Raw genomic sequence first — 26183 nt, 5'->3', positions numbered from 1 at the left:
CCCAAAATAACATTCTGCTGAGCCAACATGGAGCTGTTCTCCCGGCACATCCTGCTTGGGGAAACCGTGGCAGTGACTGTCATTAATGGGAGTCACAGAGCCCCTCCAGCCTCTAGACTATGCTGCCAAGTCTGTATGGTGAAGGCCCTGCATCACCACAACACTGAAATTGTTTGAGGTGCTCTGGACCCAGGAAACACTGCCTGGCCATGGAGCACTCTAGCGGAGGAGAGGTGAGGATTACCCCTGGCCATGGAGCACTCTAGCGGAGGAGAGGTGAGGATTACCCCTGGCCATGGAGCACTCTAGTGGAGGGGAGATGATGGATTACCTCCTGGATCATGGCCATATGAAAGAGAAAGGTGTGGGGCTCCAGTAAACCACTAAGTTAACTGAAACTGGGAAAGAGCCAGGTTGGCGGAACAGGGACCTAACACAGTCTGCAACCCTTTTGTGTGAAAAACCACAGCCGTTATCTTGCAACTTCAGAAATGAAAAGGCGTGTGGGTTACAAGACAGCTAAAAGCAGCAGGGCATTTCCCTCGGGCACCAGAAGAGGAGAGGCCTGGCAGTTAAAATTATTCCAACATACTTTTAGCATATAGCACAAGCTCACCTGCACAGAGCCCCGTCCAGCACAACCTTAGAAAACTTCCCTCCAGCCCTTTATCTTTGCAGACAGCCCCCTCTCTGCTGTGCTGCATGTTGCATTCTTGCAATGTATTTTCATAGTTTCTGTAATAAATTTGCCTTTCTTTACTCACAGCTGTCTTGGTAAATACCTTTACTACCCACGACAACCCTGCCCCAGCAGTTGCACCCACGACAAAAGGGGCCCATGAGGAATTCTGCCGGGTCATGTCTGCAATACAGAGCCCAGGCTCTAACTGGAGGCAGCTGAGCTCCAGCCATTCAATCTTGAGCTTCTACCATAAGAGGAGCAACCCAGGACATCAGTAGCCTGGGAAGCAGAGAGTGGCACTGTCCACAGGGACCTAAAGCCAGAACACCTGTTTCTGGCTGCTTGACCTGAACATCAAGGTTGCAGACATTGGCTTCAGCAACTGTTGGCAACGAGCTGAACACCCTCTGGGGCAGCCCCCTTGTGCGATCTGGGAACTCTCCTAAGGCCAAAGTCACACTGGTCCACAGTGGTGTTGTGGAACCTGGAGTCACCCTCTGTAGCCTGGACACCGGGTCCCTGCCTTTTAACGGACACAACTTCAGGAAGCTGCAGCAATGGATACTGACAGGAATGAAACACAACACCTCTTACATATGTGTGGAGGGTGCAAACCCACTGAAAACATTTCTCATCCTCAACTCCAGCAAGAGGGGCACCTCAGAAAAACCCACAAGGGCCCCATGGAGGAACACCAGCAGAGTTTCAGCATGAGAAGGAACCAGAGCTGCCGTGACGCTGAGCTCTCCCTAACCCCAAGAGTCCTGGCAAACTGAGCTCATGTTTTACATGGCTTGCGAGTGAGACCAGATCCAGGACTCGCTGATGGGCCACCGAACTGAACCTGGGCTGTATGCAAACATCCCAGCGTGGAGGGCTCCAGCATCACAGTGAAGCCCCTGCCTTCGGCTGATCCCACCACCATCTGCAATCCTTTCCCTTTCTGCATGACACAGCCTAGGGTCTCTGCGAATCCAAAGCTGAGGTTTCAGCCATTCCCACCTTTAATTCCTCCTGGAAGAGCAGCAGCCCAGAAAATCAGCAGCCTGGGGAGGACCAGGGTCAGGACAGAAGCCACAAGGACAGCCAAGGTGCCTGCCAGTCCCTACCTAACCTGGAAATGAAAACCACCAATTCCAGAACAGCCCCCAGTGTGGCCCTGTGGCGCCCCCATGGCAGCAGCAGCAGTGCAGGCACCATAAGAAGCCAGTGGCTGCCAGGGCGCACCCTCCAAGGAAACATCCTCCCCAGGCAGCTCCATCAGTTGCGACACTAGCAGAATTTGCCTGAAGGCGTGACCTCAGCCACTCCCTCCTACCAACACCCATGCTTCAGGCCAGTCCGAAAGACCCGGCATGAGCTCAAAGGAGAGTGGGGGTGAAGAAGCCTCACAGGGTGGACAGGTGAGGGCCAGAAATAAAATGAAGGATGTATGTGTGGGTGTTGGGGGTCAAGTGCATCCTAGTGCTTTCCACGGAGCATGCAGACCCCAAGTTCCACAGAGCACGCAGACCCCGAGTACCACAGAGCACAAGGACTCTGAGGTCCATGAATCACACAGACCCCAAGTTCCATGGAGCACAAAGGCCCTGAGTTCCACGGAGCCAGGAGACTCCAAGTTCCACAGAGCAAGAAGACTTTGAGTTCCACGGAAAATGAAGACCCTGAGTCCCATGCAAAATGAAGACCCTGAGTTCCACAGAGCATGCAGACTGCGGAGTTCAATGAAGCTCAACGAGATGATGCAGGAGATCGGCCAGGAACGGGACACAAAGAGCTGCTGTGTGTGCACAGCATGTTTGGTCTTAGGGGCCTTTGGCTGTGGAGGTTGAAGGTGCATAAAATGCGGAGGCATTTGCTCAACAGGTTTTCAAAGAAGAGGGCATGCAGCCCTTCTGCACACTCAAAAGCAGGCTGGGCAGAAGGTAAAATGACAACCTGTAGCCGGCTGGGCAACCAGAGGAGAGGCTGGCTGGCCTGTGCCACCTGGGCAAATTTCAGAGACTGGATGATTTTTTTCTGGGGAACTTCTCCCCTCCTCTTCTGGGGTGCTTCTCTTGTCTTTTATTTCATGTTTGTGGGGGAGGGGAGATGATTCTGTAGAAATAAACAAAGATAAGAAAACTTAATGGCCAAGCATTTGACATCTTATTTTCTGAGCTTCTGCTAATGATGGGTTGTGACTACTGACTTGAGTGGTTCTCATTAGGTTCATCTTAGAGAACACAGGATCATCATTTCCTAGAGCAGGTTGCATAACAATGATATTAACACCAACAGGCACCACCACACGTGGTACATTTTTAAATTTATTTTGTAGAGATGAGGTCTCATTATATTGCCCAGGCTGGTCATGAACTCCTGGGCTCAAGCAATCCTTCCACCTCAACCTCCCAAAGTGCTGGGATTACAGGCGTGAGTCAGTGTCTGGCCTGGCAGTTCCTTATAAAGCTAAGTATACATTTATCATATGTAAGCTGACAACTTATATCCACACAAAAACTTCCATGTAAATGTTTATGACAGCTTTATTCATAACTGCTAAAACTTGGAGGCAATCAAGATGCCTTTCAATAGGTGAATGGATAAACTGTTGTGGATTCACACAATGAACTATTATTCCTTTATTTAAAACTGAGTTAACAAGCCATGAAAAGACACACAGGAAACTTAAATTCATATTGGTAAGTGAAAGGAGCCCACTTGAATGCTATGTACCATAGAATTCCAACCATACGATATTCTGTAAAAGGCAAAACTATGGAAACAGTAAAGAGAGCAGTAGTTGCCAGGGCTGTGGGAGGGGGAGTGTGAAAGAAAGGACAAGTAGCTGAGGCACAAGGGATATTTTAAGACAGTGAAACTATTCTGTATGCTGCATTAGTGATGGATACATGTCATATCATTACACATTTCTCAAAATTATAGAAGGTACAACACAAAGAGTGACCTCTAATGAATTTTAGTTAATAATAATGTTTCTACATTGTTCATCAACTGTAACAAATGTACCACAAGGCAAGACTGTAAGGGTAACAACAGGGCATGTGGGCAGGAGACTAGATATATGAGAACTCCCTGTACTTTCCACTCATTTTTCATGTAAATCTAAAACTGCTCTGAAAAGAAGTCTGATAATTAAAAAAAATCCAAAGGACCATCAAGGGTAGAATGGATAAATAAATTACAGTATGTATATACGATTGAATAAAACGAATAAACTTGCAAGTTAAATGTAATCCCATGGTGGTACACACACACACACACACACACACACACACACACACACACACTACAACATATACAAAAGGAAATTAGGAAATGAAAACATTTCATTACTAAAAATCAATTAAATACAAAAGAAGACAGTATGCAGGAAATGAAGAACAAAAAAGCTATAAGGCATATAAACAACCAACAGTATATGACAGAAATAAATCCCTCCTTATCAGTAAATAAACAAAACCAAAAGTTGGTTTTTGAAAAGGTGAACAAAACTGACAAAACTTTAGCTAGATTGACTAAGAAAAAGAGACTCAAAGCCAAAAATAAAAGTGGGACATTATTAAGAATTCTACAGAAATAAAGAATTATAAGAGGTGTATTATAAACAACTGTTTGCCAACAAATAGGACAGTCAAGATAAAATAGACAAGTTCTTAGGTATACAAAACCTACCAGGACTGAATCATGAAAAAACAGAAAATTAGAATACACCCCATAACTACTAAGAAGACTGAATCAGTCATCAAAAACTTTCTGACAAAGAAAGGCCCTGAATCAGATGGCTTCACTGGTGAATCTTATCAAACATTTAAATAACACTAATCCAACTCTTCTAAAAAACTGAAAATCAGAGAACATTTCTAAACTCTTTCTATGAGGTCAGCATTACCCTGATACCAAAGTCAGAAAAAAAAGTAGACAAGAAAACTAGAGACACGTATCACTTCCCTGATGCATATCAATGCAGAAATCCTCAACAAAATACCAACAAACTAAATTTAGCAGCATATTAAAATAATTATACACTATGACCAAGTAGAATTTATTCCTGGAATGCAAGGATGGTTGAACATTCAAACATCACTGCATTAGGAGAATGGAGTGGTAAATCACATGATTATCTCAACTGATGTAGAAAAAGCATCTGACAAAATTTAAACACCCTTCCATGAAAAAACACTCAGCAAATGCAGAGGGGATGGGAGCTACCTCAATATAATAAAGACCATATATGAAAAACACACACTAACATCATACTTAATGGTTTTCTACTAAGATAGGAACAGAGCAAGGAGACCTGCTTTCACCACTTCTATTCAAAATGGCTTGGAAGTTCTAGCCAGAACAATTAGTCAAGAAGAAGAAACAAATGGCCTCCAAACTGAAAAGAAAGAGGTAAAATTATATTTGTTTGCAGAAGATATGATCTTAGATGTACAAAACCCTAAAGATTACACACACACACACACACACACACACACACACCTGTTAGAATAAACAAATTCAGCTGAATGGTAGGATACAAAATCGGTGCACAAAAATCAGCTGTGTTTCTAAATACTAATAATGAATAATCTGAAAAGGAAATTAAGAAGATTCTATTTACAATAGCATCAAAAAGAATAAAATACTTAGGAATTAACTAAACCAAGAATGTAAAAATCCCAATGATGTCCTGTGCAAAACAGAAAAATTCATCCTAAAATTTATATAAAATTTCAGGATCCAGAATAGTCCAAACAATCCTGAAAAAGAACAATGTTGGAGGACTCATACTTCCTGATTTCAAAACTTAGTACAAAGCTACAGAAATCAAAACAATGTGGTGCTTGCATAAAGACAGACATATAGACCAACAGAATAGAATAGAGAGCCCCAAAATAAACTCTCACATATATTGCCAAGCGATTCTTGACAACTCAACAACAACAAAGAACCCAATTGATTCATCTGTGTTGTATATGTTCTATAATCCTATTTATATGATATTTTAGAAAAGGCAGTATTGTAGGGATAGAAAATGATTAGTGGTTGCCAAAGAATGCGGTTGGGGAAGGGGTTGACTACAAAGAGGTGTCAACAATAGAGAATTTTAGAGGTGATGAGACAGTTGTGTTACTGTGAACGTGAATGTATAACTCTATACAGTTGTCAAAACTCATGAAACGCTATGTTACAAAGAATGAGTTTTAGTCTATGTAAATTTAGAAGTCAACAAAGATGGTGGGCAGGTCAGATGGAATGCAGTTGGTGACAAATGAATCTTACTGAATTAAAAATTATGACTAACCCATATTGAAGAGTGTGGTGGAAAAAAGTCTTCACGTAAGTAACCTTGGAAAATACTGTTTTGACTGCATACTCTAAGACTCAAGAACTGCACACAAACATACTGTATTCTGGTTGGCAAATTTGTTTCAGGGTATGGGTTAGCAATTCTGAAATGATTTTCCATGTTAGCAAATATATTTTAGAGAATTAGAGCCCAGTTTCTCTCTGTAGGTGAAAGAGTTATAAATAAACAAAGGGAGAATGCTAGAATAAACCCTAAGGTGCTGGACTGGAGTTAGGAATGTCAGTATGAACCCATGTCTATTTTAATGTATCTGTTTAGATGGACAGATGTAGATAGGTAGATGCTGAGTTTGTATTCATGCATACATGTTTGGAAACATTCACGTGTTTCCAAACTATGCTGAGAGGGCCTCAAAGCAGTGATATCCCAGTATTAATGAGCACACCCAGTACCCAGATCCTGGTTTCTAAATACCATTCTCCTATAAAAGAAACCAAGGCTTCTTGAAGAAATGACTAATTCTAGGCATGCCATGAAAAACACAAGATGAGACTAGAGCAACTTGCAGTGCCAGAAAATAAGAAAGTGCTTTTAAAAAACATAAAAGGGTGGGGACATGTCAAAAAAAGCCAACCTGGAAGAGCTCTCTATGACTCAAGATGGAACAATGTGAGTGGCAAACAATTATGACAGCACTAAATTGTAACCAAGAACATATAGTTAATATCCACAAGTCCATACTGATATAGAAAAGATTAAATAAATCAGGAAGGAAAGACAAATCTTCCTTGCACAAGAATTCCAAGTAATAAATGTTGAAGGAGCACAAATAGAAAACTACCACTGGAACACCACAGTAATCATTACTGCAGGAAAGAGTCATCAACGAATGCAAAAATTGTGGATGAAGAAACAGTATGTTTCTGTGGCCTCAAAACATCTCCCTCCAAATATTTATTATATATTTTTCTTTTTTTTCCTCTTAATTTCACCTAAAGATCTATGACTAAAGCAAATATAACACTGTGTTGTGGGGTTTATGACATGTGCAGATGTAAAATTTATGGCAACAACAGCACAAAGGATGAGAGATAAATGGTGCCATTCTGTAGCAAGTTTTTCTATTTTACACTCACTGTAATAGTACAATATTAACTCTAGACTGTGAGAATGTTAATGATGCACATTGTAATCCTTGCAGCAGCTGCTAAAAACTGAAAAAATATGTCACTTCAATGTTAATAAAGGAATAAAACAATACAAAAAAGTACTTGTATAAGAATGTTCATAGATCTTTACTATTATGATAGCCCAAAATAGGAAATAACCCAAATATTCATCAACAGAGAAATGTATGAACAAACCACAGTGCATTCATACAACAGAATACTATTCAGCAATACAAAGCAACAAACCACTAAAACACACACTATGGAGGTGTCTCACAAATATTATGCTGAGACAGCTGGACATAAAAATGTATATTGTATGATTTCAAGCAAAATGAACTTATGGTTAAAAAACCCCCACAACCGTACTTTCCTCTGGGGGAGTTAAAAATTGCCTAGGAATGAGCATGAGGGTGTTTTCTGGGGATGATGGAAATATTCCATTCTGAAAAGAGGTGAAGGTTATATGGGTGTATTTATTTTTCAAAGCTGTACAATTAAAATTTGTGCCTTTCAATGCATGTGTATCTTACCTCACCAAAAAAGAACTAAAAAAATAAATAAAGTGAGGGGTAGTAGGGAAAGGGCTGAGGTACAGAAGAAACAAAAATGGCACATGATTATTAGCTGTTGAAGCTGGGTCACGGCTCTATTATACAATTTTGTTCATTTTTTATATATTTAAATTTTTCTGTAATGAAAAGACTTGCACGGAAAGACAAAACTGATCTATAATGTCAGCTGTTAAGACACTGGTACATTTGAAGAGGAGGGAGGGAGAAAGCACTTGTGGGCCACATGAGTGAGGCTGCTTCAATTTCTTGGTTACCCACATGTATTAATTTTGTCATAATATACATTGAGCTTAAGTAAATGCTTTATGCACATATTTCTATATGCATGTTATATATCAACAAAATATTTAAATACCACATATTTGCACATATAACTTAGTATCTCAGAGTTACAGCAGTGTTTTTTGTTTCAAAGTGGGACACTTCCACTCACAGCATCACCAGATGAACTGTAATATTCTGATGTATCTATTAGTGTCCTAACCCTTGGGTGAGACCCCCTAGGTCTTCTCATTTTTGCCTCAATTTGGTAAGTAGTAAGACTCTTATTTCTGACAATGTGATTTTATTTCCCAGCAAAGTCCTCCCCAAACCAAGGCCACAATAACTAGCACAGTGCTCTGCATATCATATGCACTCAGTACTTGTGAAAGTGAGTTGACTCAGAAACAAAACGAGGAGCAGAGCTCAAGTCCTGCAAAATATAGTACGTAAATAACGTAAATAACGCAAGTAAGACTGAAAGGCTACAGCTTGGCAGCAAAGAATTCACATTCATTTGAGAAACCATTTGCTACTAGTTCATCAAAAGACATTGGTTTCACGCTGTGGTTCTCAATTCTGGCCACATATTGTAACCAGTTGGAGAGCTTTAAACAGCAAGGATGTCTGGATCCTACCCCAGGGATTCTGATTTCACTGGTCTGTTGCAACTTGGGTTTTGGGAGTTTTAAAAGCCCCCTGCCACCCAGGTGATTGTAAGGTGCACCAGGGGTGAGAACCTTAGCTGTGCCTGATTTCCTCGTGTGCTGTGGGGATTTGCCTCATTGCAGCATCTCACCTTTGTGGGGAGGGGTGGTGGGCAGTCTTAGAAAACAGCTCTGCCCTGTTAAAATCAAAGGACAGCTTCAAGACGTGTTCAGCTGCTTGACTAAATTGCAGCAGGAGGAAATGTCTTTTCAGCAGATCTATCTTTACATCAGTTGCTTTCAGAGTAAAAGGTTGTTTTGGGCACAGCATTTTGATTTAGTCTGTGTTGAAGACCAGTAATAGCCTACAAATACCAAAATGGGATGAAAAGAATTTCCAAACATGTGGAGTGCTTTATACGTGTTTCTTCATCCTTCTCTGTGTCTATACCCTTTGCAATGTGCTTTTACAGCTGCTCCCATCCAGAGTTAGAATCTGTTTCCCAAGACTTGGATTCAGCTGGCAGTTTTGGGCCCAGTCTCAAAAGGTCTTGAATGCTTCTTCCTCTTCTTTCAGAACCCTGCCATCTCCATGACAACAAGCCCAAGTTAGCCTGCTGGAGGATGAAACACTTTGGGGAAGAGAACCAAAGTTGCCCAGTCCACAGCCAACTCACTCTCAACAGCAGAGCTGCCTGGTCACCAGCAGCTGACCCCCTTCTCCCATACACACACATGAAAATTGCTATACCCTATAAAGGTACAGCAGGTTTTATAGGTATAGCAATTAATTTATGGCAGGAGCCTGCCATAAATTGTTGACTTGCTCAATCATGAGCTAAATAAGTTTTGGGATGGCTCATTACACAGTAACAGCTAACTAACACACCCAGAGCTGACAGGATGCCAGGATTAACGACATGCTGATTACAAGTTAGCTGGCACACTATAGGGACCGTCTAGGTACTGAATTCCTTTTCCCCTTATTATTAGTTGGGTCCATTGAATTATAAAGAAATGCATGTAGACATGTATGTGCTTAAAACTCACACAGTATGACACAACACAGGAGGAAATAGATGACAGCCTGACCACTAGGGCAAAGGCCAAATAGCAAAGTAAGGCGTTTGTCTGGAATCTATTCCCTCCAAATCTCAACTCTGGAGGTCAAGAATGTGGACAGGTCCCACCTCCTGGGACTCTGCTGTCCTCTGATCTCTGGAGGGGAGAATGGCCCCACCAAGCAGCAGATGGGCAGCAGTGGCCTACCTGTGGCCACCTCCTGCTGGCAGCCCCTGCTCTCTCAGGGCATTCTCTCTTCCTTTGGGACTGAGAAGAGATGTGGGTAGGGAGGGGGAGCTCCCTCGCTCCTGGCAGAGAAGTGGGGTTCAGGCCCTTCACCTTCCTGAGTTCAGGGAGTCAGAGCCCTCAGAACATCTGGAATCTGGCTGCTTTGAACTGAGATATGCTAGAAGTGTAAAATATGGAGTGAGTTTTAAAGATTTAGGACAAAGAAATGTAAAATGTTTCATTAATAATTTTATACTGATCACACATTAAAATGATATTTTGGATACGTTGGGTCCAATAAATTATATTATTATAAATCAATTCTACCTGTTTCTCTTTAGTTTCCTTAACCTGGCTAGTAGAAAATTTAAAACTATAGGCAGGCATAGCTCATATTCTGTTTATATTGGACACGGATGTCTTAAAGGACTGCCTCCCTTCTGAAGCTAAGGCTGCCTCCAGTCATGGTGGAAGGGGAAGTGGAGCAAGGAAGAAAGGAGGTGGGGTGCCACGAGCTTTCACAACAACCAGCTCTCATGTTCCATAGAGCAAGAACTCACTCATTACCACTGGGACAGCACCAAGCTAATCCTGAAGGATCTGTCCCCAAGACCCAAACACCTCTCACTAGGCCCCACTTTCAACATTGGGAATCAAATTTCTTTCTTTTTTTTTTTTTTTGCTAGAGGACAGGAAGGTTATAAAATCTGAAAATTTTAAATAATTTGTCATTTTGTTGTTTCCATGTGTGAACAAAGGACTTAATAAAAAAAATTTAAGATTTAACATTACAATAAAATACATTCATTTCAATATTACGCTGGAATTCAACATTGTTTTGCACGGGGGCTGCCGAAACAATGCAGAGCTTCTTCCTCCTCCAGACCCTCACAGCCCAGCAAGCCTCTCAAGGGCTGGTTGCTGGCCACTGCGTTTCCAGTTTTTGTAGGTTCTCTTCCTCCCAGGTGATTAAGGAACAAGGCCAAAGGTATTTGAAGCTTTCAGAAAACACAGGATTTTTCTTTCTGTGGCTCACCAGCATTTTCACTTCTATATCAGCAACACCATACGCAGGCCACAGCTGAGCCAAAACACATGATGAATTCAGTCTGAAATCAAATTGTACCTAATATTTACAGCCATGTGCATTACTAAAAAGGGACATATCTTCCAACAATTCCAGTAAGTTCCCAAGACTTAGTTCACACTGAGTACTAGCCTGTGATGGTGCCCCTGTGCTTGTTACTGGGGGCAAAATGGGACAGTGTTTGCTGAGTTCATGGCTGAGGGGCTGCGGTGCCATGCAGTGAGCAAAACTTCCCACTGAATAACACTCCTCTGTGAGAGCGGCGTGGCGGCCAAGGTCAGCTGGCTCAAGGCAACTGCCTCCTTTTTTCCTAACAAGCAACATTTTCAGGGAAAAACCCCAGCTTCAATGTAGGAAGGTTTTGATGGTGGCTCAGGCCTGGGACTGAATTATAAAGGAATAAGGAGATAAAATCCACATTTTAATTATAAACAAATGTCTCACTGAAAAAATTCCAGACCCATAAATCCATCTATGTATTAGTTATTGGAGTAATTTAAAATGTGAGGAAATTATAAAGTGTGTGTCCCTCATTATATATTTCTTCCCCCCCACCACTTTTTAAACATGTAAGTTCCTAACACATAGATACTCTTTATGAGGAAAAAAAAAACCTGTTGACATTGATACAGTTTGAATATTTGTCCCCTCCAGATCTCATGTTGAAATTTGACCCCCTAGTGAGACCCTGTCTCTACAAAAAATTAAAAACTTAGTTGGGCATGGTGGATTAAGCCTGTTATCCCAGCTACTCAGGAGGCTGAGGTGGGAGGACCTCTGGAGCTCCAGGAGTTGGATGCCACAGTAAGCTACGGCTCAGCGCAGCCATGGCTTCTGTAGTGATCTATAACTGCACTACTTCACTCCACCCTGGGTGACAGAGTGAGATTATCTCTTTAACAAAACAAAACAGAAGAAAGAAATTTGATTCCCAGTGTTGAAAGTGGGGCCTAGGATGGGTGCGGTGGTGCAAGCCTGTAATCCCAGCACTTTGGGAGGCCGGGTCAGGCGGATCACAAGGTCAGGAGATCGAGACCATCCTGGTTAACACAGTGAAACCCCGTCTCTACTAAAAATACAAAAAATTAGCCGGGCGTGGTGGTGGGCACCTGTAGTCCCAGCTACTCAGGAGGCTGAGGCAGAAGAATGGCATGAACCCGGGAGGCAGAGCTTGCAGTGAGCTGAGATCATGCCACTGCACTCCAGCCTGGGCGACAGAGCGAAACACCATCTCAAAAAAAAAGAAAGAAGAAATTTGATTCCCAATGTTGAAAGCAGGGCCTACTGAGAGGTGTTTGGGTCTTTGAGGGCAGATCCTTCAGGAATGGCTTGGTGCTGTCCCAGTGGTAGTGAGTTCTTGCTCTATGAAACATGAGAGCTGGTTGTTGGAAAGCACATGGCACCCCACCTCCTTTCTTCCTTGCTCCACTTCCCCTTCCACCATGACTGGAGGCTTCCTAGGGTCCTCACCAGAAACAGATGGTGGTGTCAGGCTGGTACAGCCTGCAGAATCATAAGCCAAATAAATCTCTTTTCTTCATAAATTACCCAGCCTCAGGTGTTCTTTTATAGCAACACACAATAGACTAATACAGACATCAATGTGAATATTTAATATTGGAAATTTTTTCATTTTCTATTTTGTCTGTATAGCTAACATTAAAGAAGCCAAAGATATAGAATGCTACATCTCAGATATTGCATTTTGTAAAAAACATGAAGGTAAAATCTTTGTTTCTTCAATTACTAATCAATGATAGTTGTACTTTGCCCATTCTATGCAGAATACAGTTCCATGAACCGTGGGGAGATGGAAAATAACCATGTCCCAGCCTTCCAGGCAAGTCCCTGGAAGGAATGGCCTGGTGCTCTCCCAGTGGTAGTGAGTGAGTTCTTACTCTATGAAACATGAGAGCTGGTTGTTTGAAAGCGCGTGGCACCCCTAGTGCCTGGAAGACTGGGACAGGTAAGATTGCATCTCTGTGCTCTGCAGTGTCTGTCACACAGCAGGCACTTAATGAGAAGGCTGCTGAATGAAAGAATACTTCCAACCAGCTTGGAGCCCAAATGCAGGTTCTCCCTCAGGTTCTGACCTCACATTGTGGGCTTCCATGCACATGTCCACACCACCTGTGCACCCACTTCCTTGCTGGACCTGAGCAGAGCCCCACTTTCCAGCTCCTGCCTGTGAGGGAATAACCAGGTCCCTGGGACCCACAGCTCCAGCAGCTGGAATTCAGAGTTTATGACCTGCTGTTTTCCACATTCCCCCTCCCTCCCCCTCAGGACCTGCACCCCGCTGCACTGCACCTTCTCTTCTGCTGTCATGGCCCAGAGCTCTGTTCATCTGCTTCAAGCAGCTCTCCACCCCACTTCCTCCCTCCCCTCCTGCTGGATCTCTTTCTTTCATTGGCTCTTGTCCCGTTCCTTCAGTAAAAGAACTCTCCTTCCACTCTTCCTCATTCACATTCACTTGGGAACCAAAAATTCACCCCACAGCTTAGTATTCCCAGTTGTGGAAAAATTCAGGCACCTTCTGTAATGAGACAAATGTGAAGAAGCCAGGCATGAAAAAACACTTATATGGATCGATTTATATGAAATTCCCAGAGAAGACAAATCTATTGAGATGGAAACTAGATCTGTGGTTGCTTACAGCTGGGGTAGGGGGTGGGGGGAACAGGGTGATAGCTAAAAGGTACAGGACTAATAAAAATGTTGTAAACTTAACCATGGTTTTGGTTGCACATATCTGTGATTATACTAAACCCTAGCAGATCATAAGGTATGTGAATTTTTCCTCAATAAAGCTGTTTAAAAATAAAAAAAAATTAGGCTGGGCACAGCAACTTACCCTGTAATACCAGCACTTGGGGGGGCTGAGGCAGGAGGATTGTTTGAGGCCAGGAGTTCAAGACCAGCCTGGACAATAGAGTGAGACCCCATCTCTACAAAAGATTTAAAAAATTTAGCCAAGCATGGTGGTGTGCACTTGTAGTCCTAGGTACTCAGGAGGCTGATGTGGGAGGATCACTTGAGCCTGAGAGGTGAAGGCTGCAGTGAGCCGTGATCATGCTACTGCAATCCAGCCTGGGAGACAGAGAAACATCCCAACTCAAAAAAAAAAATTATTACTAACTGTTTTACACATACAAAATTACACAGACACACACACATACACAGACTCACATAAAAGTAAAATAAATACATTGTACCCATCACCTACACCACTACATTTGAAGCCGTCTGCACGGTTGGCCCTTCTGAAATGTAACCCCATCTGGGACAATCATTCATCTGAAGCTTTACAAAAAGTATTATTTCCCTGACTTTCATTATACTTTTATTACATAATAATATCTCTAAATAATATATTGTTTCTCTAAATAATATACTGTTTAACTTTGTAACTTTTTACACTTTCTATAAATGTGCTGTGTATCTCTGTAACTTGCATTACTCATTCCACATTGTATTTTCGAGAGCCTTCTATGTTTTAAGTAGTTTCTCATTCAATTCTATATATTGCTTACTAGCCTTTAAATTGAATATACTAAGACCCGCTGGAGAGAGAATTCTTGTGGGATAATGAGTATAAAGTGCTTAAAGCAGTGCCCCATTCATTATAGGTATTCAATATATATAATACTATACACAATATTTTAATACTGAGTAATTATATACATATTATGATTGCTCCTTTCTTTGTGGATGTACATTATTTCATCAACTGCACTATGAACTAATAGTTTTCTTTCTTTTAGGGGAGGGGGCGGGGTCTGGCACTGTTGCCCAGGCTGAAGTACACTGGTGCAATCAAGGCTCACTGCAGCCTAGACCTCCCGGGCTCAAGGATCCTCCCACCTCAGCCTCCTGAGTAGCTGTGTCTATCGGCAGTGCCACCACTCCCAATTAATTTTTAAATTTTTTGTAGAGATGGGTTTTCACCATGTTGCCCAGGCTGGTCTCTAACTCCTAGCTCAAGTGATCTGCCTACCTTAACCTCCTAAAGTGCTGAGATTACCGGTGTTAGCCATTATGCTGGGCAAGAGTTTTCAAACTACGGTAAAATTCAAGTTACAGAGACCTTTGGGAAATGCCTCATTCTATGTATTTGAAGCTTCCAGATAGCTAAGATTAAAAATTTTTACATACTAACTTGTTTCTAAGTGTATGCTTTTACATTTAAACCAACTAAAACCATGAGCTTTATAAAAAAATTTCAGCCATTTCAAAATTCTCTTCCAAATTTGTTTAGAAACATACATGACAGAGCTTTGGTCGGACTGTGCAAACTGTTGTGTGTTCTGTTTTTAAAATATTACTTAACTTGTATACTTCCACACATTGGCATGGCACATCATTGCCATTTCCAATACATTCCTGTGCTTCACCAATTTCCACAGCTGTCAGAGGAAGAGCAGCCCAGGTGACAGGAAATGAAGTTGTCTGGCTCCGAGTCCTTACCAGGAGGACTTCTGGGATCCAGGGTCTTTGCATGGGGCAGATGACATATTCTTAGAGGCCATTCATTTTTTCCACTGTAGCTGCTAGTGCCAGTTTCCACTCCACTGCCTGAGGGCAGGTTGATCTTGTAAGCCCTCACCGATGGATTTGTGGTCACTGCCTGGAACCCTGTGCCAAAGAGGAATGGGAGGTCCTGTTCAGGAGGGAATCCTCTGACTTATTACTGGCATCTGAGCATCTCCCAGCATGGCTGTTCCTACTTGTAATAAGGTGATGTCAAATGACTCCAGGGCAGTGCTCCGGTTCCCATGAACACATCTGGTCACTCTGGGAGCTTCTGAGTCAGTGAGCTCTCTCCTTACATCCCAATACACTGTTGTTTGCAAAAATATATTTTTATAGGCAAGGTATTTGTGTCTTGGATTTGCACCCTGACGTAGGCATTAATTTGTTTAAAAGGATAATTTAACATTTTCAGGAAGCTGAACATCTTTAAATTCTCTTTTGATTATTTCTAGTTTTACTGCATCATGACCCAGAAATGTGTACAATTTTTGTTCTTGTATACTCACTAAGGATTCTTCTTGTTTTCAGAGTAGGACCAAAGGTATTTCTATTTGTTTGCAAGTCTGTTGGCTCAGTTTCTAAGGAGTTCATTTTGTTACCATGTTCTTTTAAGTATATACATACAGGTTAGTTATGTTTCCAGTTTCCTGTGCTTTTTATTTTTATTTTTTTAACAAACTTTTCTAGTCCTTCATTCTCTCAGACTTTTCCTTCCATGCCTTATGCTGTAGATAGAGTCTATGATCTAACGTCTGTCAGTTAAGATTGTTTCCAGCTCTGGAGACCAGAAAATCTGACCCACATAGCAAGAACAAGCAAGGGTAGGAGATGAGGCTGAAAAGGCAGGCACCAGGTTGTCTGAGCTTTTATTCTACTGCAACAGTAGACAGTGGCAGGGTTTACACAGGGGTGGGGTATGCCTATATCATGTTTTAACATTTTCAAGAGATCACTCTGGATGCTTGAGTGGAGGCTGGACTGTAGCAGGGCAAGACAGGATGCAGGGAGGGAGGATTCTTGGCAGTAGACCAGTAGGAGAGGAAGGTGACTGAAACTGGTTGTGGAAATGGAGATGGTGAATCAGGATGCTGGTTGCACTCAAGAGCCACAGGACTTGCTGTGTGGTTGCATGGGGGTTGGGGGAGAAGGGAAAAGAGTCAGGGATGACTCTTGGTGCTCCCCTCAGGGAAGAGGCCCTAAGCCCAGTGGTTATCAACAGATGGATGGTATTTAAAGCTATGAGACTATGTGGGATCATTCTGAGAGGATCACTAGAGATCTGGTAGAGGAGGAGCAGGAGGATGAAGATAAAGGTAAGAGGGAATCCAGGAGGGAATGTCCCTAAAATCCAGAAGAAAGGATGGAACTCCTCAATTGTATCATCTGTGTCAAATGCAGCTAAATGACTGAGAAAAAAGTCGTTTCAGCAAAGTACCCCGGAGGAAAGCTAGAAAAGAGTGGGTGCAAGAGAGGACATGAGGTGAGGTAGTTGCATGGAGCAGAGAAACAGAATGGTAAATGGAGAGAAACCTGGGGTTAAAGAAGGTCTATTTGTTTACCGCACAGCATTAAGGAATGCTTGTGTGTGGACACTAGCAAAAAATCAGTACAGAGAACCCCAGAATTCTGGGGTCATAGCCCGAAAGGACTCCTCAGCTCCAAATTTACTTGAAGTTACAGCTTCCGTCTTTAAATTAAATGGGATTTTTTTTTGCCATCTATTTCATCATACAGGATGTGACACAGAATATAACCGAAATTGTTACTTTCCTGGAAGAACACATCTTAGTTTTTAATATCTAAACTGTATAGCAGCTATTTATCTCACAAAACATTTTTTAGGCTGGGTGCGGTTGGTGACTCACACCTGTAATTCTAGCACTTTGGGAGGCCAAGGCAGGAAAATTGCTTGAGTCTAGAAGTTCAAGACCAGCCTGGGCAATGTGGGGAGATGTAGTTTCTACAAAAAATTTAGAAATTAACAGGCATGGTGGCACACACCTGTGGTCTCAGCTACTGGGGAGGCTGAAGCAGGTGGATCACCGGAACCCCTTTCGTGGTGCAGTTTGGGCAAAAGAGCAAGAACCTGTCTCAAATTTTTTGGCTGATGGTTGTAAACATAATGTTTGAGCTTTCAAAAATTACAACATTTTAAACTAAATAGTTTGCTGGAAAAAGCCACATGTTGCTTCCAGAAACAACTGGTAGACCATCAGGATCATGACAGTCACTTCAAAAAGCTTTGCTGTGTTGACAAAGGGGAGGATCACGTGTGATGTTGCTGGTCTCAAGCCACAGCTACTGCATCCAAGGCAACTGCATGTTAACAACTATATCAAATGTGGGTGACCAAGTGGCAACATTTAAGCATTTTACATCCTAACTTAAGTGCAACTTAAACCTACTGCCACACTGTGAGTTAGGAAATTGGTAGGTTTTTTTCTATTGACTTGCTGTGCTCTATAATTTTTCCTATTTAAAATAATGGGAAACAAGTTTTCAGTTTTTTTGTCAGAAAAAGTCCGACATTTCAGGCACAGATATGTCTGACAGTTATCACCAGCAGAAGAGTTTCTAGTCTTTTCATCGTAAAATTTTAATTACTTACCTTGGAAATTACTTAACTTCGTTCCTTCCAAATCTGGTAGTAAAATGGGTGCTCCAGAAAGCTGTGGCATGGATATTCTGCTGCTTTGCTAGTCTCTGCACAGACCTGGGGCTTGAGGAGCCTGCAGCCACGAACTACAGGACGTCATCAGAATGGAAAAGTGATCCAGATATTCCCGCAGGCGCAGTGCTGGGGCGTAAAGTGCAGCCTGTACACGGCGGGTGGGAGGCCCGCGGGCTCGCCGGGGCTCGGGACTGTGTTCTTGCGGCCGAGAGGCCCACACAGGACAAGCAGGCCTTGACCCAGGCTGTTGGAGCCCGCGAAGAGGGGGTGAAACTCCAAGGGGCGTAAGGGTGATCATACGTGCGGTCAAGCTTCCCGTCTGCATGGCGAGGGGCTGGGCCTTTCCGTCGTGATTTTTCTCCCATTATGCCGGGTGCGTAGCGGGCCCTGGGGCGGCGGGACCGGTGCGGGTGTTCAGTCAGCCCGGGGTCCTGGAGGTCGGCGGGGAGATTCGCAGCAGCCCGAGGGATGGAGGGACGGCAGAAAGGAGTCTTTACTTCCAGGTTCCCAGCAATCGCTATGTTCGTTACAAGCAGTAAACTGACGACTTCAGACACCCGCAACGGAGCTCTGCGCGCAGTCCTCAAACAGCCAGCCCCGCCGGCCGGGCGCACAGCGCATGCCTCGGGGGCGGGGTGGGGCGGAGGGGACTAGGCGGAGCAGGGCGGGGTTGAGGCGACAGGGAGGGGCGGCGGAGGCGGGGCGGGGCGGAGGAGGCGGGGCGGGAGGGGGCGAAGAGGCGGGGAGCAGGGGGCGGGGCGGGCGGAGATGCAGGGGGCAGGGGGTGGGGGGCGGAGTGGGCGGGGAGGAGTGGGCGGGATGAGGCGAGGTGGGGGAGGGGATGGGGCGGGGCTTGGCGGGGGTGGACCCGCCCAGCGCTGAATCCAAATCGTATCTAAGCTGTTTTCTAGCTCTGACATCGTATACATCACTGCATACGTGAATAGCATGCCAAATACTGTATAAACCAATATTGTTTTTTTTTTTCTTCTCGGGAGGTACTATATAAATAAAGTACGTACACCGTATCTAACATCAGAACATTCAAATCCCATATTGAAAAGATTATAAATTGACCATAATCCTATAATTCTGTTTAGCAACAGTGCGTCCCTTCTCAGTCTTCACTTTTAAAATATCTAAGAGGCTCGATGTCTTGAGGCTTTTTCTTTTTAAACCCAACATCCTTTTTCACATATATATATATACACATATATATATACACATACATACCATGGAATACTACTTAGCCATAAAAAGGAACGAAATAATGGCATTTGCAGCAACCTGGATGGAATTGGAGACCATTATTCCAAATGAAGTAACTCGGAAATGGAAAACCAAACACTGTATGTTGTTACTCGTAAGTGGGAGTTAAGCTATGAGGATGCAAAAGCATAAGAATGATACAATGGACTTTGGGGACTTGGGGGAAAGGGTGGGAGGGGGTCGAGGGATAAAAGACTACACATAATACACTGTACCCAATGTGTGGTGATGGATGCACAAAAATCTCAGATATTGCCACTAAAAAACTTATTCATGTACAAAACACTGCCTGTTCCCCACAAAAACCTATTGAAATAAAAATAAAGAAGGGTAAAGAGGAACCAGAAAAAAAAAAAAAGAAAAGCAACCAGTAAAGGAGAGTATGATGTTCACAAAGCCAAAGGAAAACATTATTTCAAGAAAATGGTGGCCAACTTTATCAAATGCTGCTGAAAGTTGACATAAAATGGGACCTGATAGCCATTGGATTTAGTAAAGTGGCTAGCCCTGATGACCTCACAAGAGTCCTTTGGGTGAAGTGATAAGAAGAAAGCTTGACTGAAAGGGATTTCTGAGAGAACAAAGTAGAGGGGTTGAATGCAGTAAGCACAGGCAACAATAACAATTTCAAGAAGCTTCACTCAAAAAAGGAATGGAGAAAATGTAAGTAATTATAGAGGAAGTAGAGTCAAGATCGCTGTGTTTAATGTTCTATAAGATGAGAAAAAATAATAGCATGTTTGCATGCCAATGGAAATCATCCACAGAGAGGGCAAAATTAATAATGTAGGAAATACAAGGAAGTATTTCTGGAATAATGTCCTTGGATTGGAAGTTAGGAAAAAGAAATATTGACTTTAGATGATAGATAATTCCATTCATTCATAGTAAGTGGGATATGAGTATATGAGCACAAATACAAGTGGATAGATAGATGTGTTCATGCCAACTCTTAAGGTTGCTTTCATGAAATAAAGGCAACATAGTACTTTTTCTCCACTTAAAAATTTACAATAGTTAATAATGTCATATAGAATTATGTGGAATTCTGGAAATATTCAGTGATTAAAAGATTATTTACTGAAGCATGCATTCTGCCACATATTTTTCTAGGCATTGGAGGTAAACCAGAGACAAGGTTCATACTTTTATAAAGTGGGGACAAACAGATATATATCACAGGGCACATAGCAAAGGCAGCTTTCATAGGGAAGTAAGGAGTCAAGTTCAGAGAGAGCAGGCCCCGGGTCCACCATTCTTTCAATATCTACAGAACTGGGGCTGTAGAGGGGATGGTTTGAGGTCTTCTAGTGACTAATTTGAACTTGCCATTCCAGATTCATCTCTCATTCAGTCTTTGCCTACATACTTAGCTTCAGCAACTGCTAAATCTAACCACCCCAGTACAAAACTACACCAACATTCCCATGTGTACTGGTATTTTTTTTTTTTTTCATACTAACTCCTTAGCCTCAGTGCCCTTTTCCCCTTCTCATAGCTTACCATTATTTTAACACCCTACACAAATAACATCACTTCAGCACCTTTCTTCAAATAAATGTATTACCTTAAGGTTTACAATTAAAAAAAAAAAGAACTATAGGCCAGGCTCAGTGGCTCACGCCTGTAATCCCAGCACTTTGGGAGGCTGAGGCGGGTGGATCATGAGGTCAGGAGATTGAGACCATCCTGGCTAATACGGTGAAACCCCGTCTCTACTAAAAATACAAAAAATTAGTCGGGTGTGGTGGTGGGCGCCTGTAGTCTCAGCTACTCGGGAGGCTGAGGCAGGAGAATGGTGTGAACCCAGGAAGCAGAGCTTGCAGTGAGCCAAGATTGTGCCACTGCACTCTGGCCTGGGTGACAGAGCGAGACTCCCATCTCAAAAAAAAAAAAAAAAAAAAAAAGAATTGTGGCTGTTTAACAAGAGAGATAAAATGAGATAAAATGGTATGATAAAAATACTTGATTAATTCAAAGGAAAATGGAAAAAGGAAATAAAAAACAGATGAGATGAATAGAGAACATATGCAAGGTGAGTGGCTCAACCTAATCATATCAGTAATCATATTAAATGTAAATAGTCTAAATACCCCAACTAAAAGGCAGAGAGTGTCAGATTACATTGAAAAACTAAGACCCAACTATATTCTGCCTATAAGAAAGGCACTATAAATATAAAGACACAAATAGGTTAAAAGTATAAAGATGGAAAAAGATATACCATGCTAAAACTAGTCAAAAGAAATTTAGAGTGGCTATATTAATATCAAAATAGATTTCAGAGCAAATAATTATTTCTAGGAATTAAAGGTTATTTCATACTGACAATGTGGTCAGTGAAGAAGATATAACAATCCTAAATGTTTTTGTACCTAATAAGGCTTCAAAATGAATAAAAGAAAAACTAATAAAACATCAAAGAGAAACAGAAAAATGCATAACTATCAGATATTTTAATAGCCCTCTCTCAACAATTAATAGAACAAGTGGGCAGAAAATCAGTAAGAATGCAGTAGATTTGGCCAGGTGCAGTGGCTCATGCCTGTAATCCCAGCACTTTGGGAGGCCAAGGCGGGTGGATCACCTGGGGTCAGGAGTTCGAGACCAGCCTGGCCAACATGGCAAAACCCCGTCTCTACTAAAAATACAAAAATTAGCCGGGCATGTGGCAAGCGCTTGTAATCCCAGCTACTTGGGAGGCTGAGGCAGGCAGAATTACTTGAACCCAGGAGGCAGAGGTTGCAGTGAGCCAAGATTGTGTCACTGCACTCTAAACTGGGCTACAGAATGAGACTCAATCTCAAAAACAAACAAACAAAAAAGAATATAGTAGATTTGAACAACACTATCAGCTAACTTGACTTGATTGATATTTGCAGAACACTGCGCTCTACAATAGCAGAATACAGATTTTTCCCAAGTGCACATGGAACATTTATGAATCTAGACCACATTGTGGCCCATTTTAAAAAGTCTCAATAAATTCAAAAGTATTCATCATACACAGTGTGTTCTCTGTGGAACATACTGCATATGATGAATTAGAATTAAATTAGAAATCAGTGACAGAAAGATCCTTGAAAATCCCCAAATATCTGACATCTAATACACTTCTAAATAACCCATAGGTCAAAGGAGAAATCTAAAGGGAAATTAGAAAGCAATTCAAAGTGAATGAAAATAGAGAACAACTTAGAATATATGGGCTGTCATTAAAACAGTACGTAGAGGAAAATTTATGTCATTAAATATCATATTAGAAAAGAAGAGAGGTCTCAAATCAGTGACTTCAGTTTTCACTTAAAGATGGAAAAAAAGCAAATTAAATCCAAAGTAAGCAGAAAAAAGGAATAATAAAGATCAAAGTGGGAATCAGTGAAAGAAAATAGGTTAGAGGAAAATCAATGAATCCCAAAGCTTGTTCTTTGGGAAAATCAATAACACTGATACATTTTCAGCCAGAATGATCAGGGAAAAAAGAGAGAATTACCAGTAGAAGGTATGAGAGAGGTGACACCACTAAAGATTCCACAGATATAAAGGGATAGTAAAATAACATTAGGAATACTTTTATGCCAATTAAATTCAACACCATGGATAAAATTGACAAATTCCTTCAAAGACAAATTACCAAAGTTCACCCAAGAAGAAATAGATAACCTGAGTAGCCCTGTATCTATTAAAGAAACTCAAATTCGGTTTTTACACTTGATCTTAGGTAAAAGGCCGAGAAATGATGAAAAGTGTTGCTTTAAAACCTCCCTATAGGCTAGGCACAGTGGCTTATGCATTTAATCCCAGCACCAGCCCTTGGGAGGATGATACAGGCAGATCACCTGAGGTCAGGAGTTCAAGACCAGCTTGGCCAACATGGTGAAACCTCATCTCTACTAAAAATACAAAAATTAGCTGGGTATGGTGGCAGGCACCTGTAACCCCAGATACTTGGGAGGCTGAGGCAGGAAAATTGCCTGAACCTGGGATGGGGGGGTGTTGCAGGAAGTCAGGGACTCTGAATGGAGGGACTGGCTGAAGTCATGGCAGAAGAACATAAATTGTGAAGATTTCATGGACATTTATTAGTTCCTCAAATTAATACTTTTATAATTTCTTACATCTGTCTTTACTGCAATCTCTGAACATAAATTGTGATTTCATGGACATTTATCACTTCCCCAATCAATACTCCTGTGATTTCCTATGCCTGTCTTTACTTTAATCTCTTAATCCTGTCATCTTCATAAGCTGAGGATGTATGTCACCTCAGGACCCTGTGATGATTGCGTTAACTGCACAAATTGTTTAAACAATATGAAATCTGGGCACCTTGAGAAAAGAACAGGATAACAGCGATGTTCAGGGAACAAGGGAGATATACATTAGGTCTGGCTGCCTGAGAGCCGGGTGGAACAGAGCCATATTTCTCTTCTTTCAAAAGCAAATAGGAGAAATATCACTGAACTCTTTTTCTCAGCAAGGAACAGCCCTGAGAAAGAGAATGCATTCCTAGGGGGAGGTCTCTGAAATGGCCGCTCTGTGAACGTCTGTCTTTTATGGTCGAAGATAAGGGATGAAATAAGCCCCGGTCTCCTGTAGCACTCCCAGGCTTATTAGGATGAGGAAATTCCCACCTAATAAATTTTGGTCAGACCCGGTTGTCTGCTCTCAAACCCTGTCTCCTGATAAGATGTTATCAATGACAATGCGTGCCCAAAACTTCATTAACAATTTTAATTTCACCCCAGTCCTGTTATCTCACCCTGCCTCCATTTGCCTTGTGATATTTTATTACCTTGTGAAGCATGTGATCTCTGTGACCCACACCCTGTTCATACAGTCCCTCCCCTTTTTAAAATCACTAATAAAAACTTGCTGCTTTTGCAGCTTGGGGGGCATCATGGAACCTGCTGACATGTGATGTCTCCCCTGGATGCCGAGCTTTAAAATTTCTCTCTTTTGTACTCTTTCCCTTTATTTCTCAGACTGGCTGACACTTAGGGAAAATAGAAAAGGACCCACATTGAATTATCAGGGGTGGGTTCCCCTGAGGTTGCAGTGAGCTGAGGTCACACCTCTGCACTCCAGCCTGGGCGACAGAGCGAGACTCTCCCTCAAAAAAAAAAAAAAAAAAAGGCCTGACTCTGTGGCTCATCCCTGTAATCCAAGCAATTTGGGAGGCTGAGGTGGGTGGATGATGAGGTCAGGATGAGGTCAGGAGATGGAGACCATCCTGGCTAACACAGTGAAACCCCTTGTCTACCAAAAATACAAAAAATTAGCCAGGCGTGGTGGCATGAGCCTGTAATACCAGCTACTTGGGAGGCTGAGGCAGGAGAATCACTTGAACCCAGGAGGTGGAGGCTGCAGTGAGTCAAGATTGCACCACTGCACTCCAGCCTGGGTGACAGAGGGAGACTCTGTCTCAAAAAAAAAAAAAAAAAAAGAATAACATAAAAACCTCCCTATAAAGAAATTCAGGCCCAGATGGTGATAGTAGTGAATTTTACCAAACATTTAAGGGAGAAGTAATAACAATACTTCACAAAATCTTCCAAAAAACTGAAGAGGAGGAAATACTTCCCAACTCAATCTATGAAGTCAGCATTACCCTGATACCAAAATTATCCTTGTACCCTGGCCAGACAAGGATATTAGAAGAAAACAAAACTACAGACCAATATTCCTCATGAACATAGGGCAAGAATTCTATGCAAAAGCTTAGCAAATGAAATCCTAAATATAATAGAAAGGTAATACATCATAATTAAGTGGTATTTATCCTAGAAATGCAAGATTGATTTAAGAATAAAAAAATCAATGTAATTTACCACATAAACAAACTAAAAAATTATATGATCACCGTAATCAACACAGAAAAAACATTTGGCAAAATCTAACATCCATTATTGATAAAAACTGAGGCTAATTAGGAACAGAGGGAACTTCCTCAAGCTGATAAAGGACAATTCCAGAAGTCCTTCAGCTAGCATCACACTTGATTGTGGAAGACTGAATACTTTCCCCTTCCCATCAGGAACACATTAGGGATGCCTGCCCTCACCACCTCTATCCAGCACTGTATTGGAGGTTGTAGACTGTGCAATCAGCCAAGAAACAGAAATAAAGGACATTCAGTTTGGAAAGAAAGACATAAATGGTCGTTATTCACAGATGACATGATTGTCTGTGTAGAAACTTCAGTGGAATGTACAAGAAGTTAATAAGTGTGTTTATCAAGGTTTCAGGACAAATTAATGTACAAAAATTGTTTAATGAGAGCTTTGTAACTTAATTCAAAATTAAAATGTAATGCATATATTATTGGTTGGATTAACCATCCCAAAATGTATACATATTGCAAAGTATCATATTGTATACTATGAATAGATAAAATTTGTATTTGTCAAGTAAAAAATAAAGAAATTAAAATAAAAAAATTAACAACATTTACAAGAGCATGAAAAATGTAAAGTACTTAGGAACAAATATGACAAAAAATGTAAAAGGCTTGTACATGGAAAACTGTAAAACATTGCTATGATAAATTAAAGAAGCCATAAATAAATGGGGAGATATATGTTGTTCATGAGTGAGAAGACTCAATATTGTTAAGAGGTTATACTCTTAAAACACAGATTCAATATAGATTCACTACAATCCCAATCAAAATCCCAGCAGGCTATTTATTTGTGTC

General features: G+C 41.8%; 1 pseudogene; it reads right to left on the bottom strand.

The window, feature by feature from the left end:
• Positions 1-2296: 2296 nt before the first annotated feature.
• LOC134729353 (putative uncharacterized protein LINC02693) lies at positions 2297-25558 on the bottom strand (annotated as a pseudogene).
• Positions 25559-26183: the final 625 nt, after the last annotated feature.

The sequence above is a fragment of the Pan paniscus genome, chromosome 18 (genome assembly GCF_029289425.2).
Source record: "Pan paniscus chromosome 18, NHGRI_mPanPan1-v2.0_pri, whole genome shotgun sequence".
Lineage (NCBI taxonomy): Eukaryota > Metazoa > Chordata > Mammalia > Primates > Hominidae > Pan > Pan paniscus.
The sequence above is the reverse complement of the archived record's forward strand: the minus strand, read 5'-3'. Positions and strand labels throughout refer to the sequence as shown.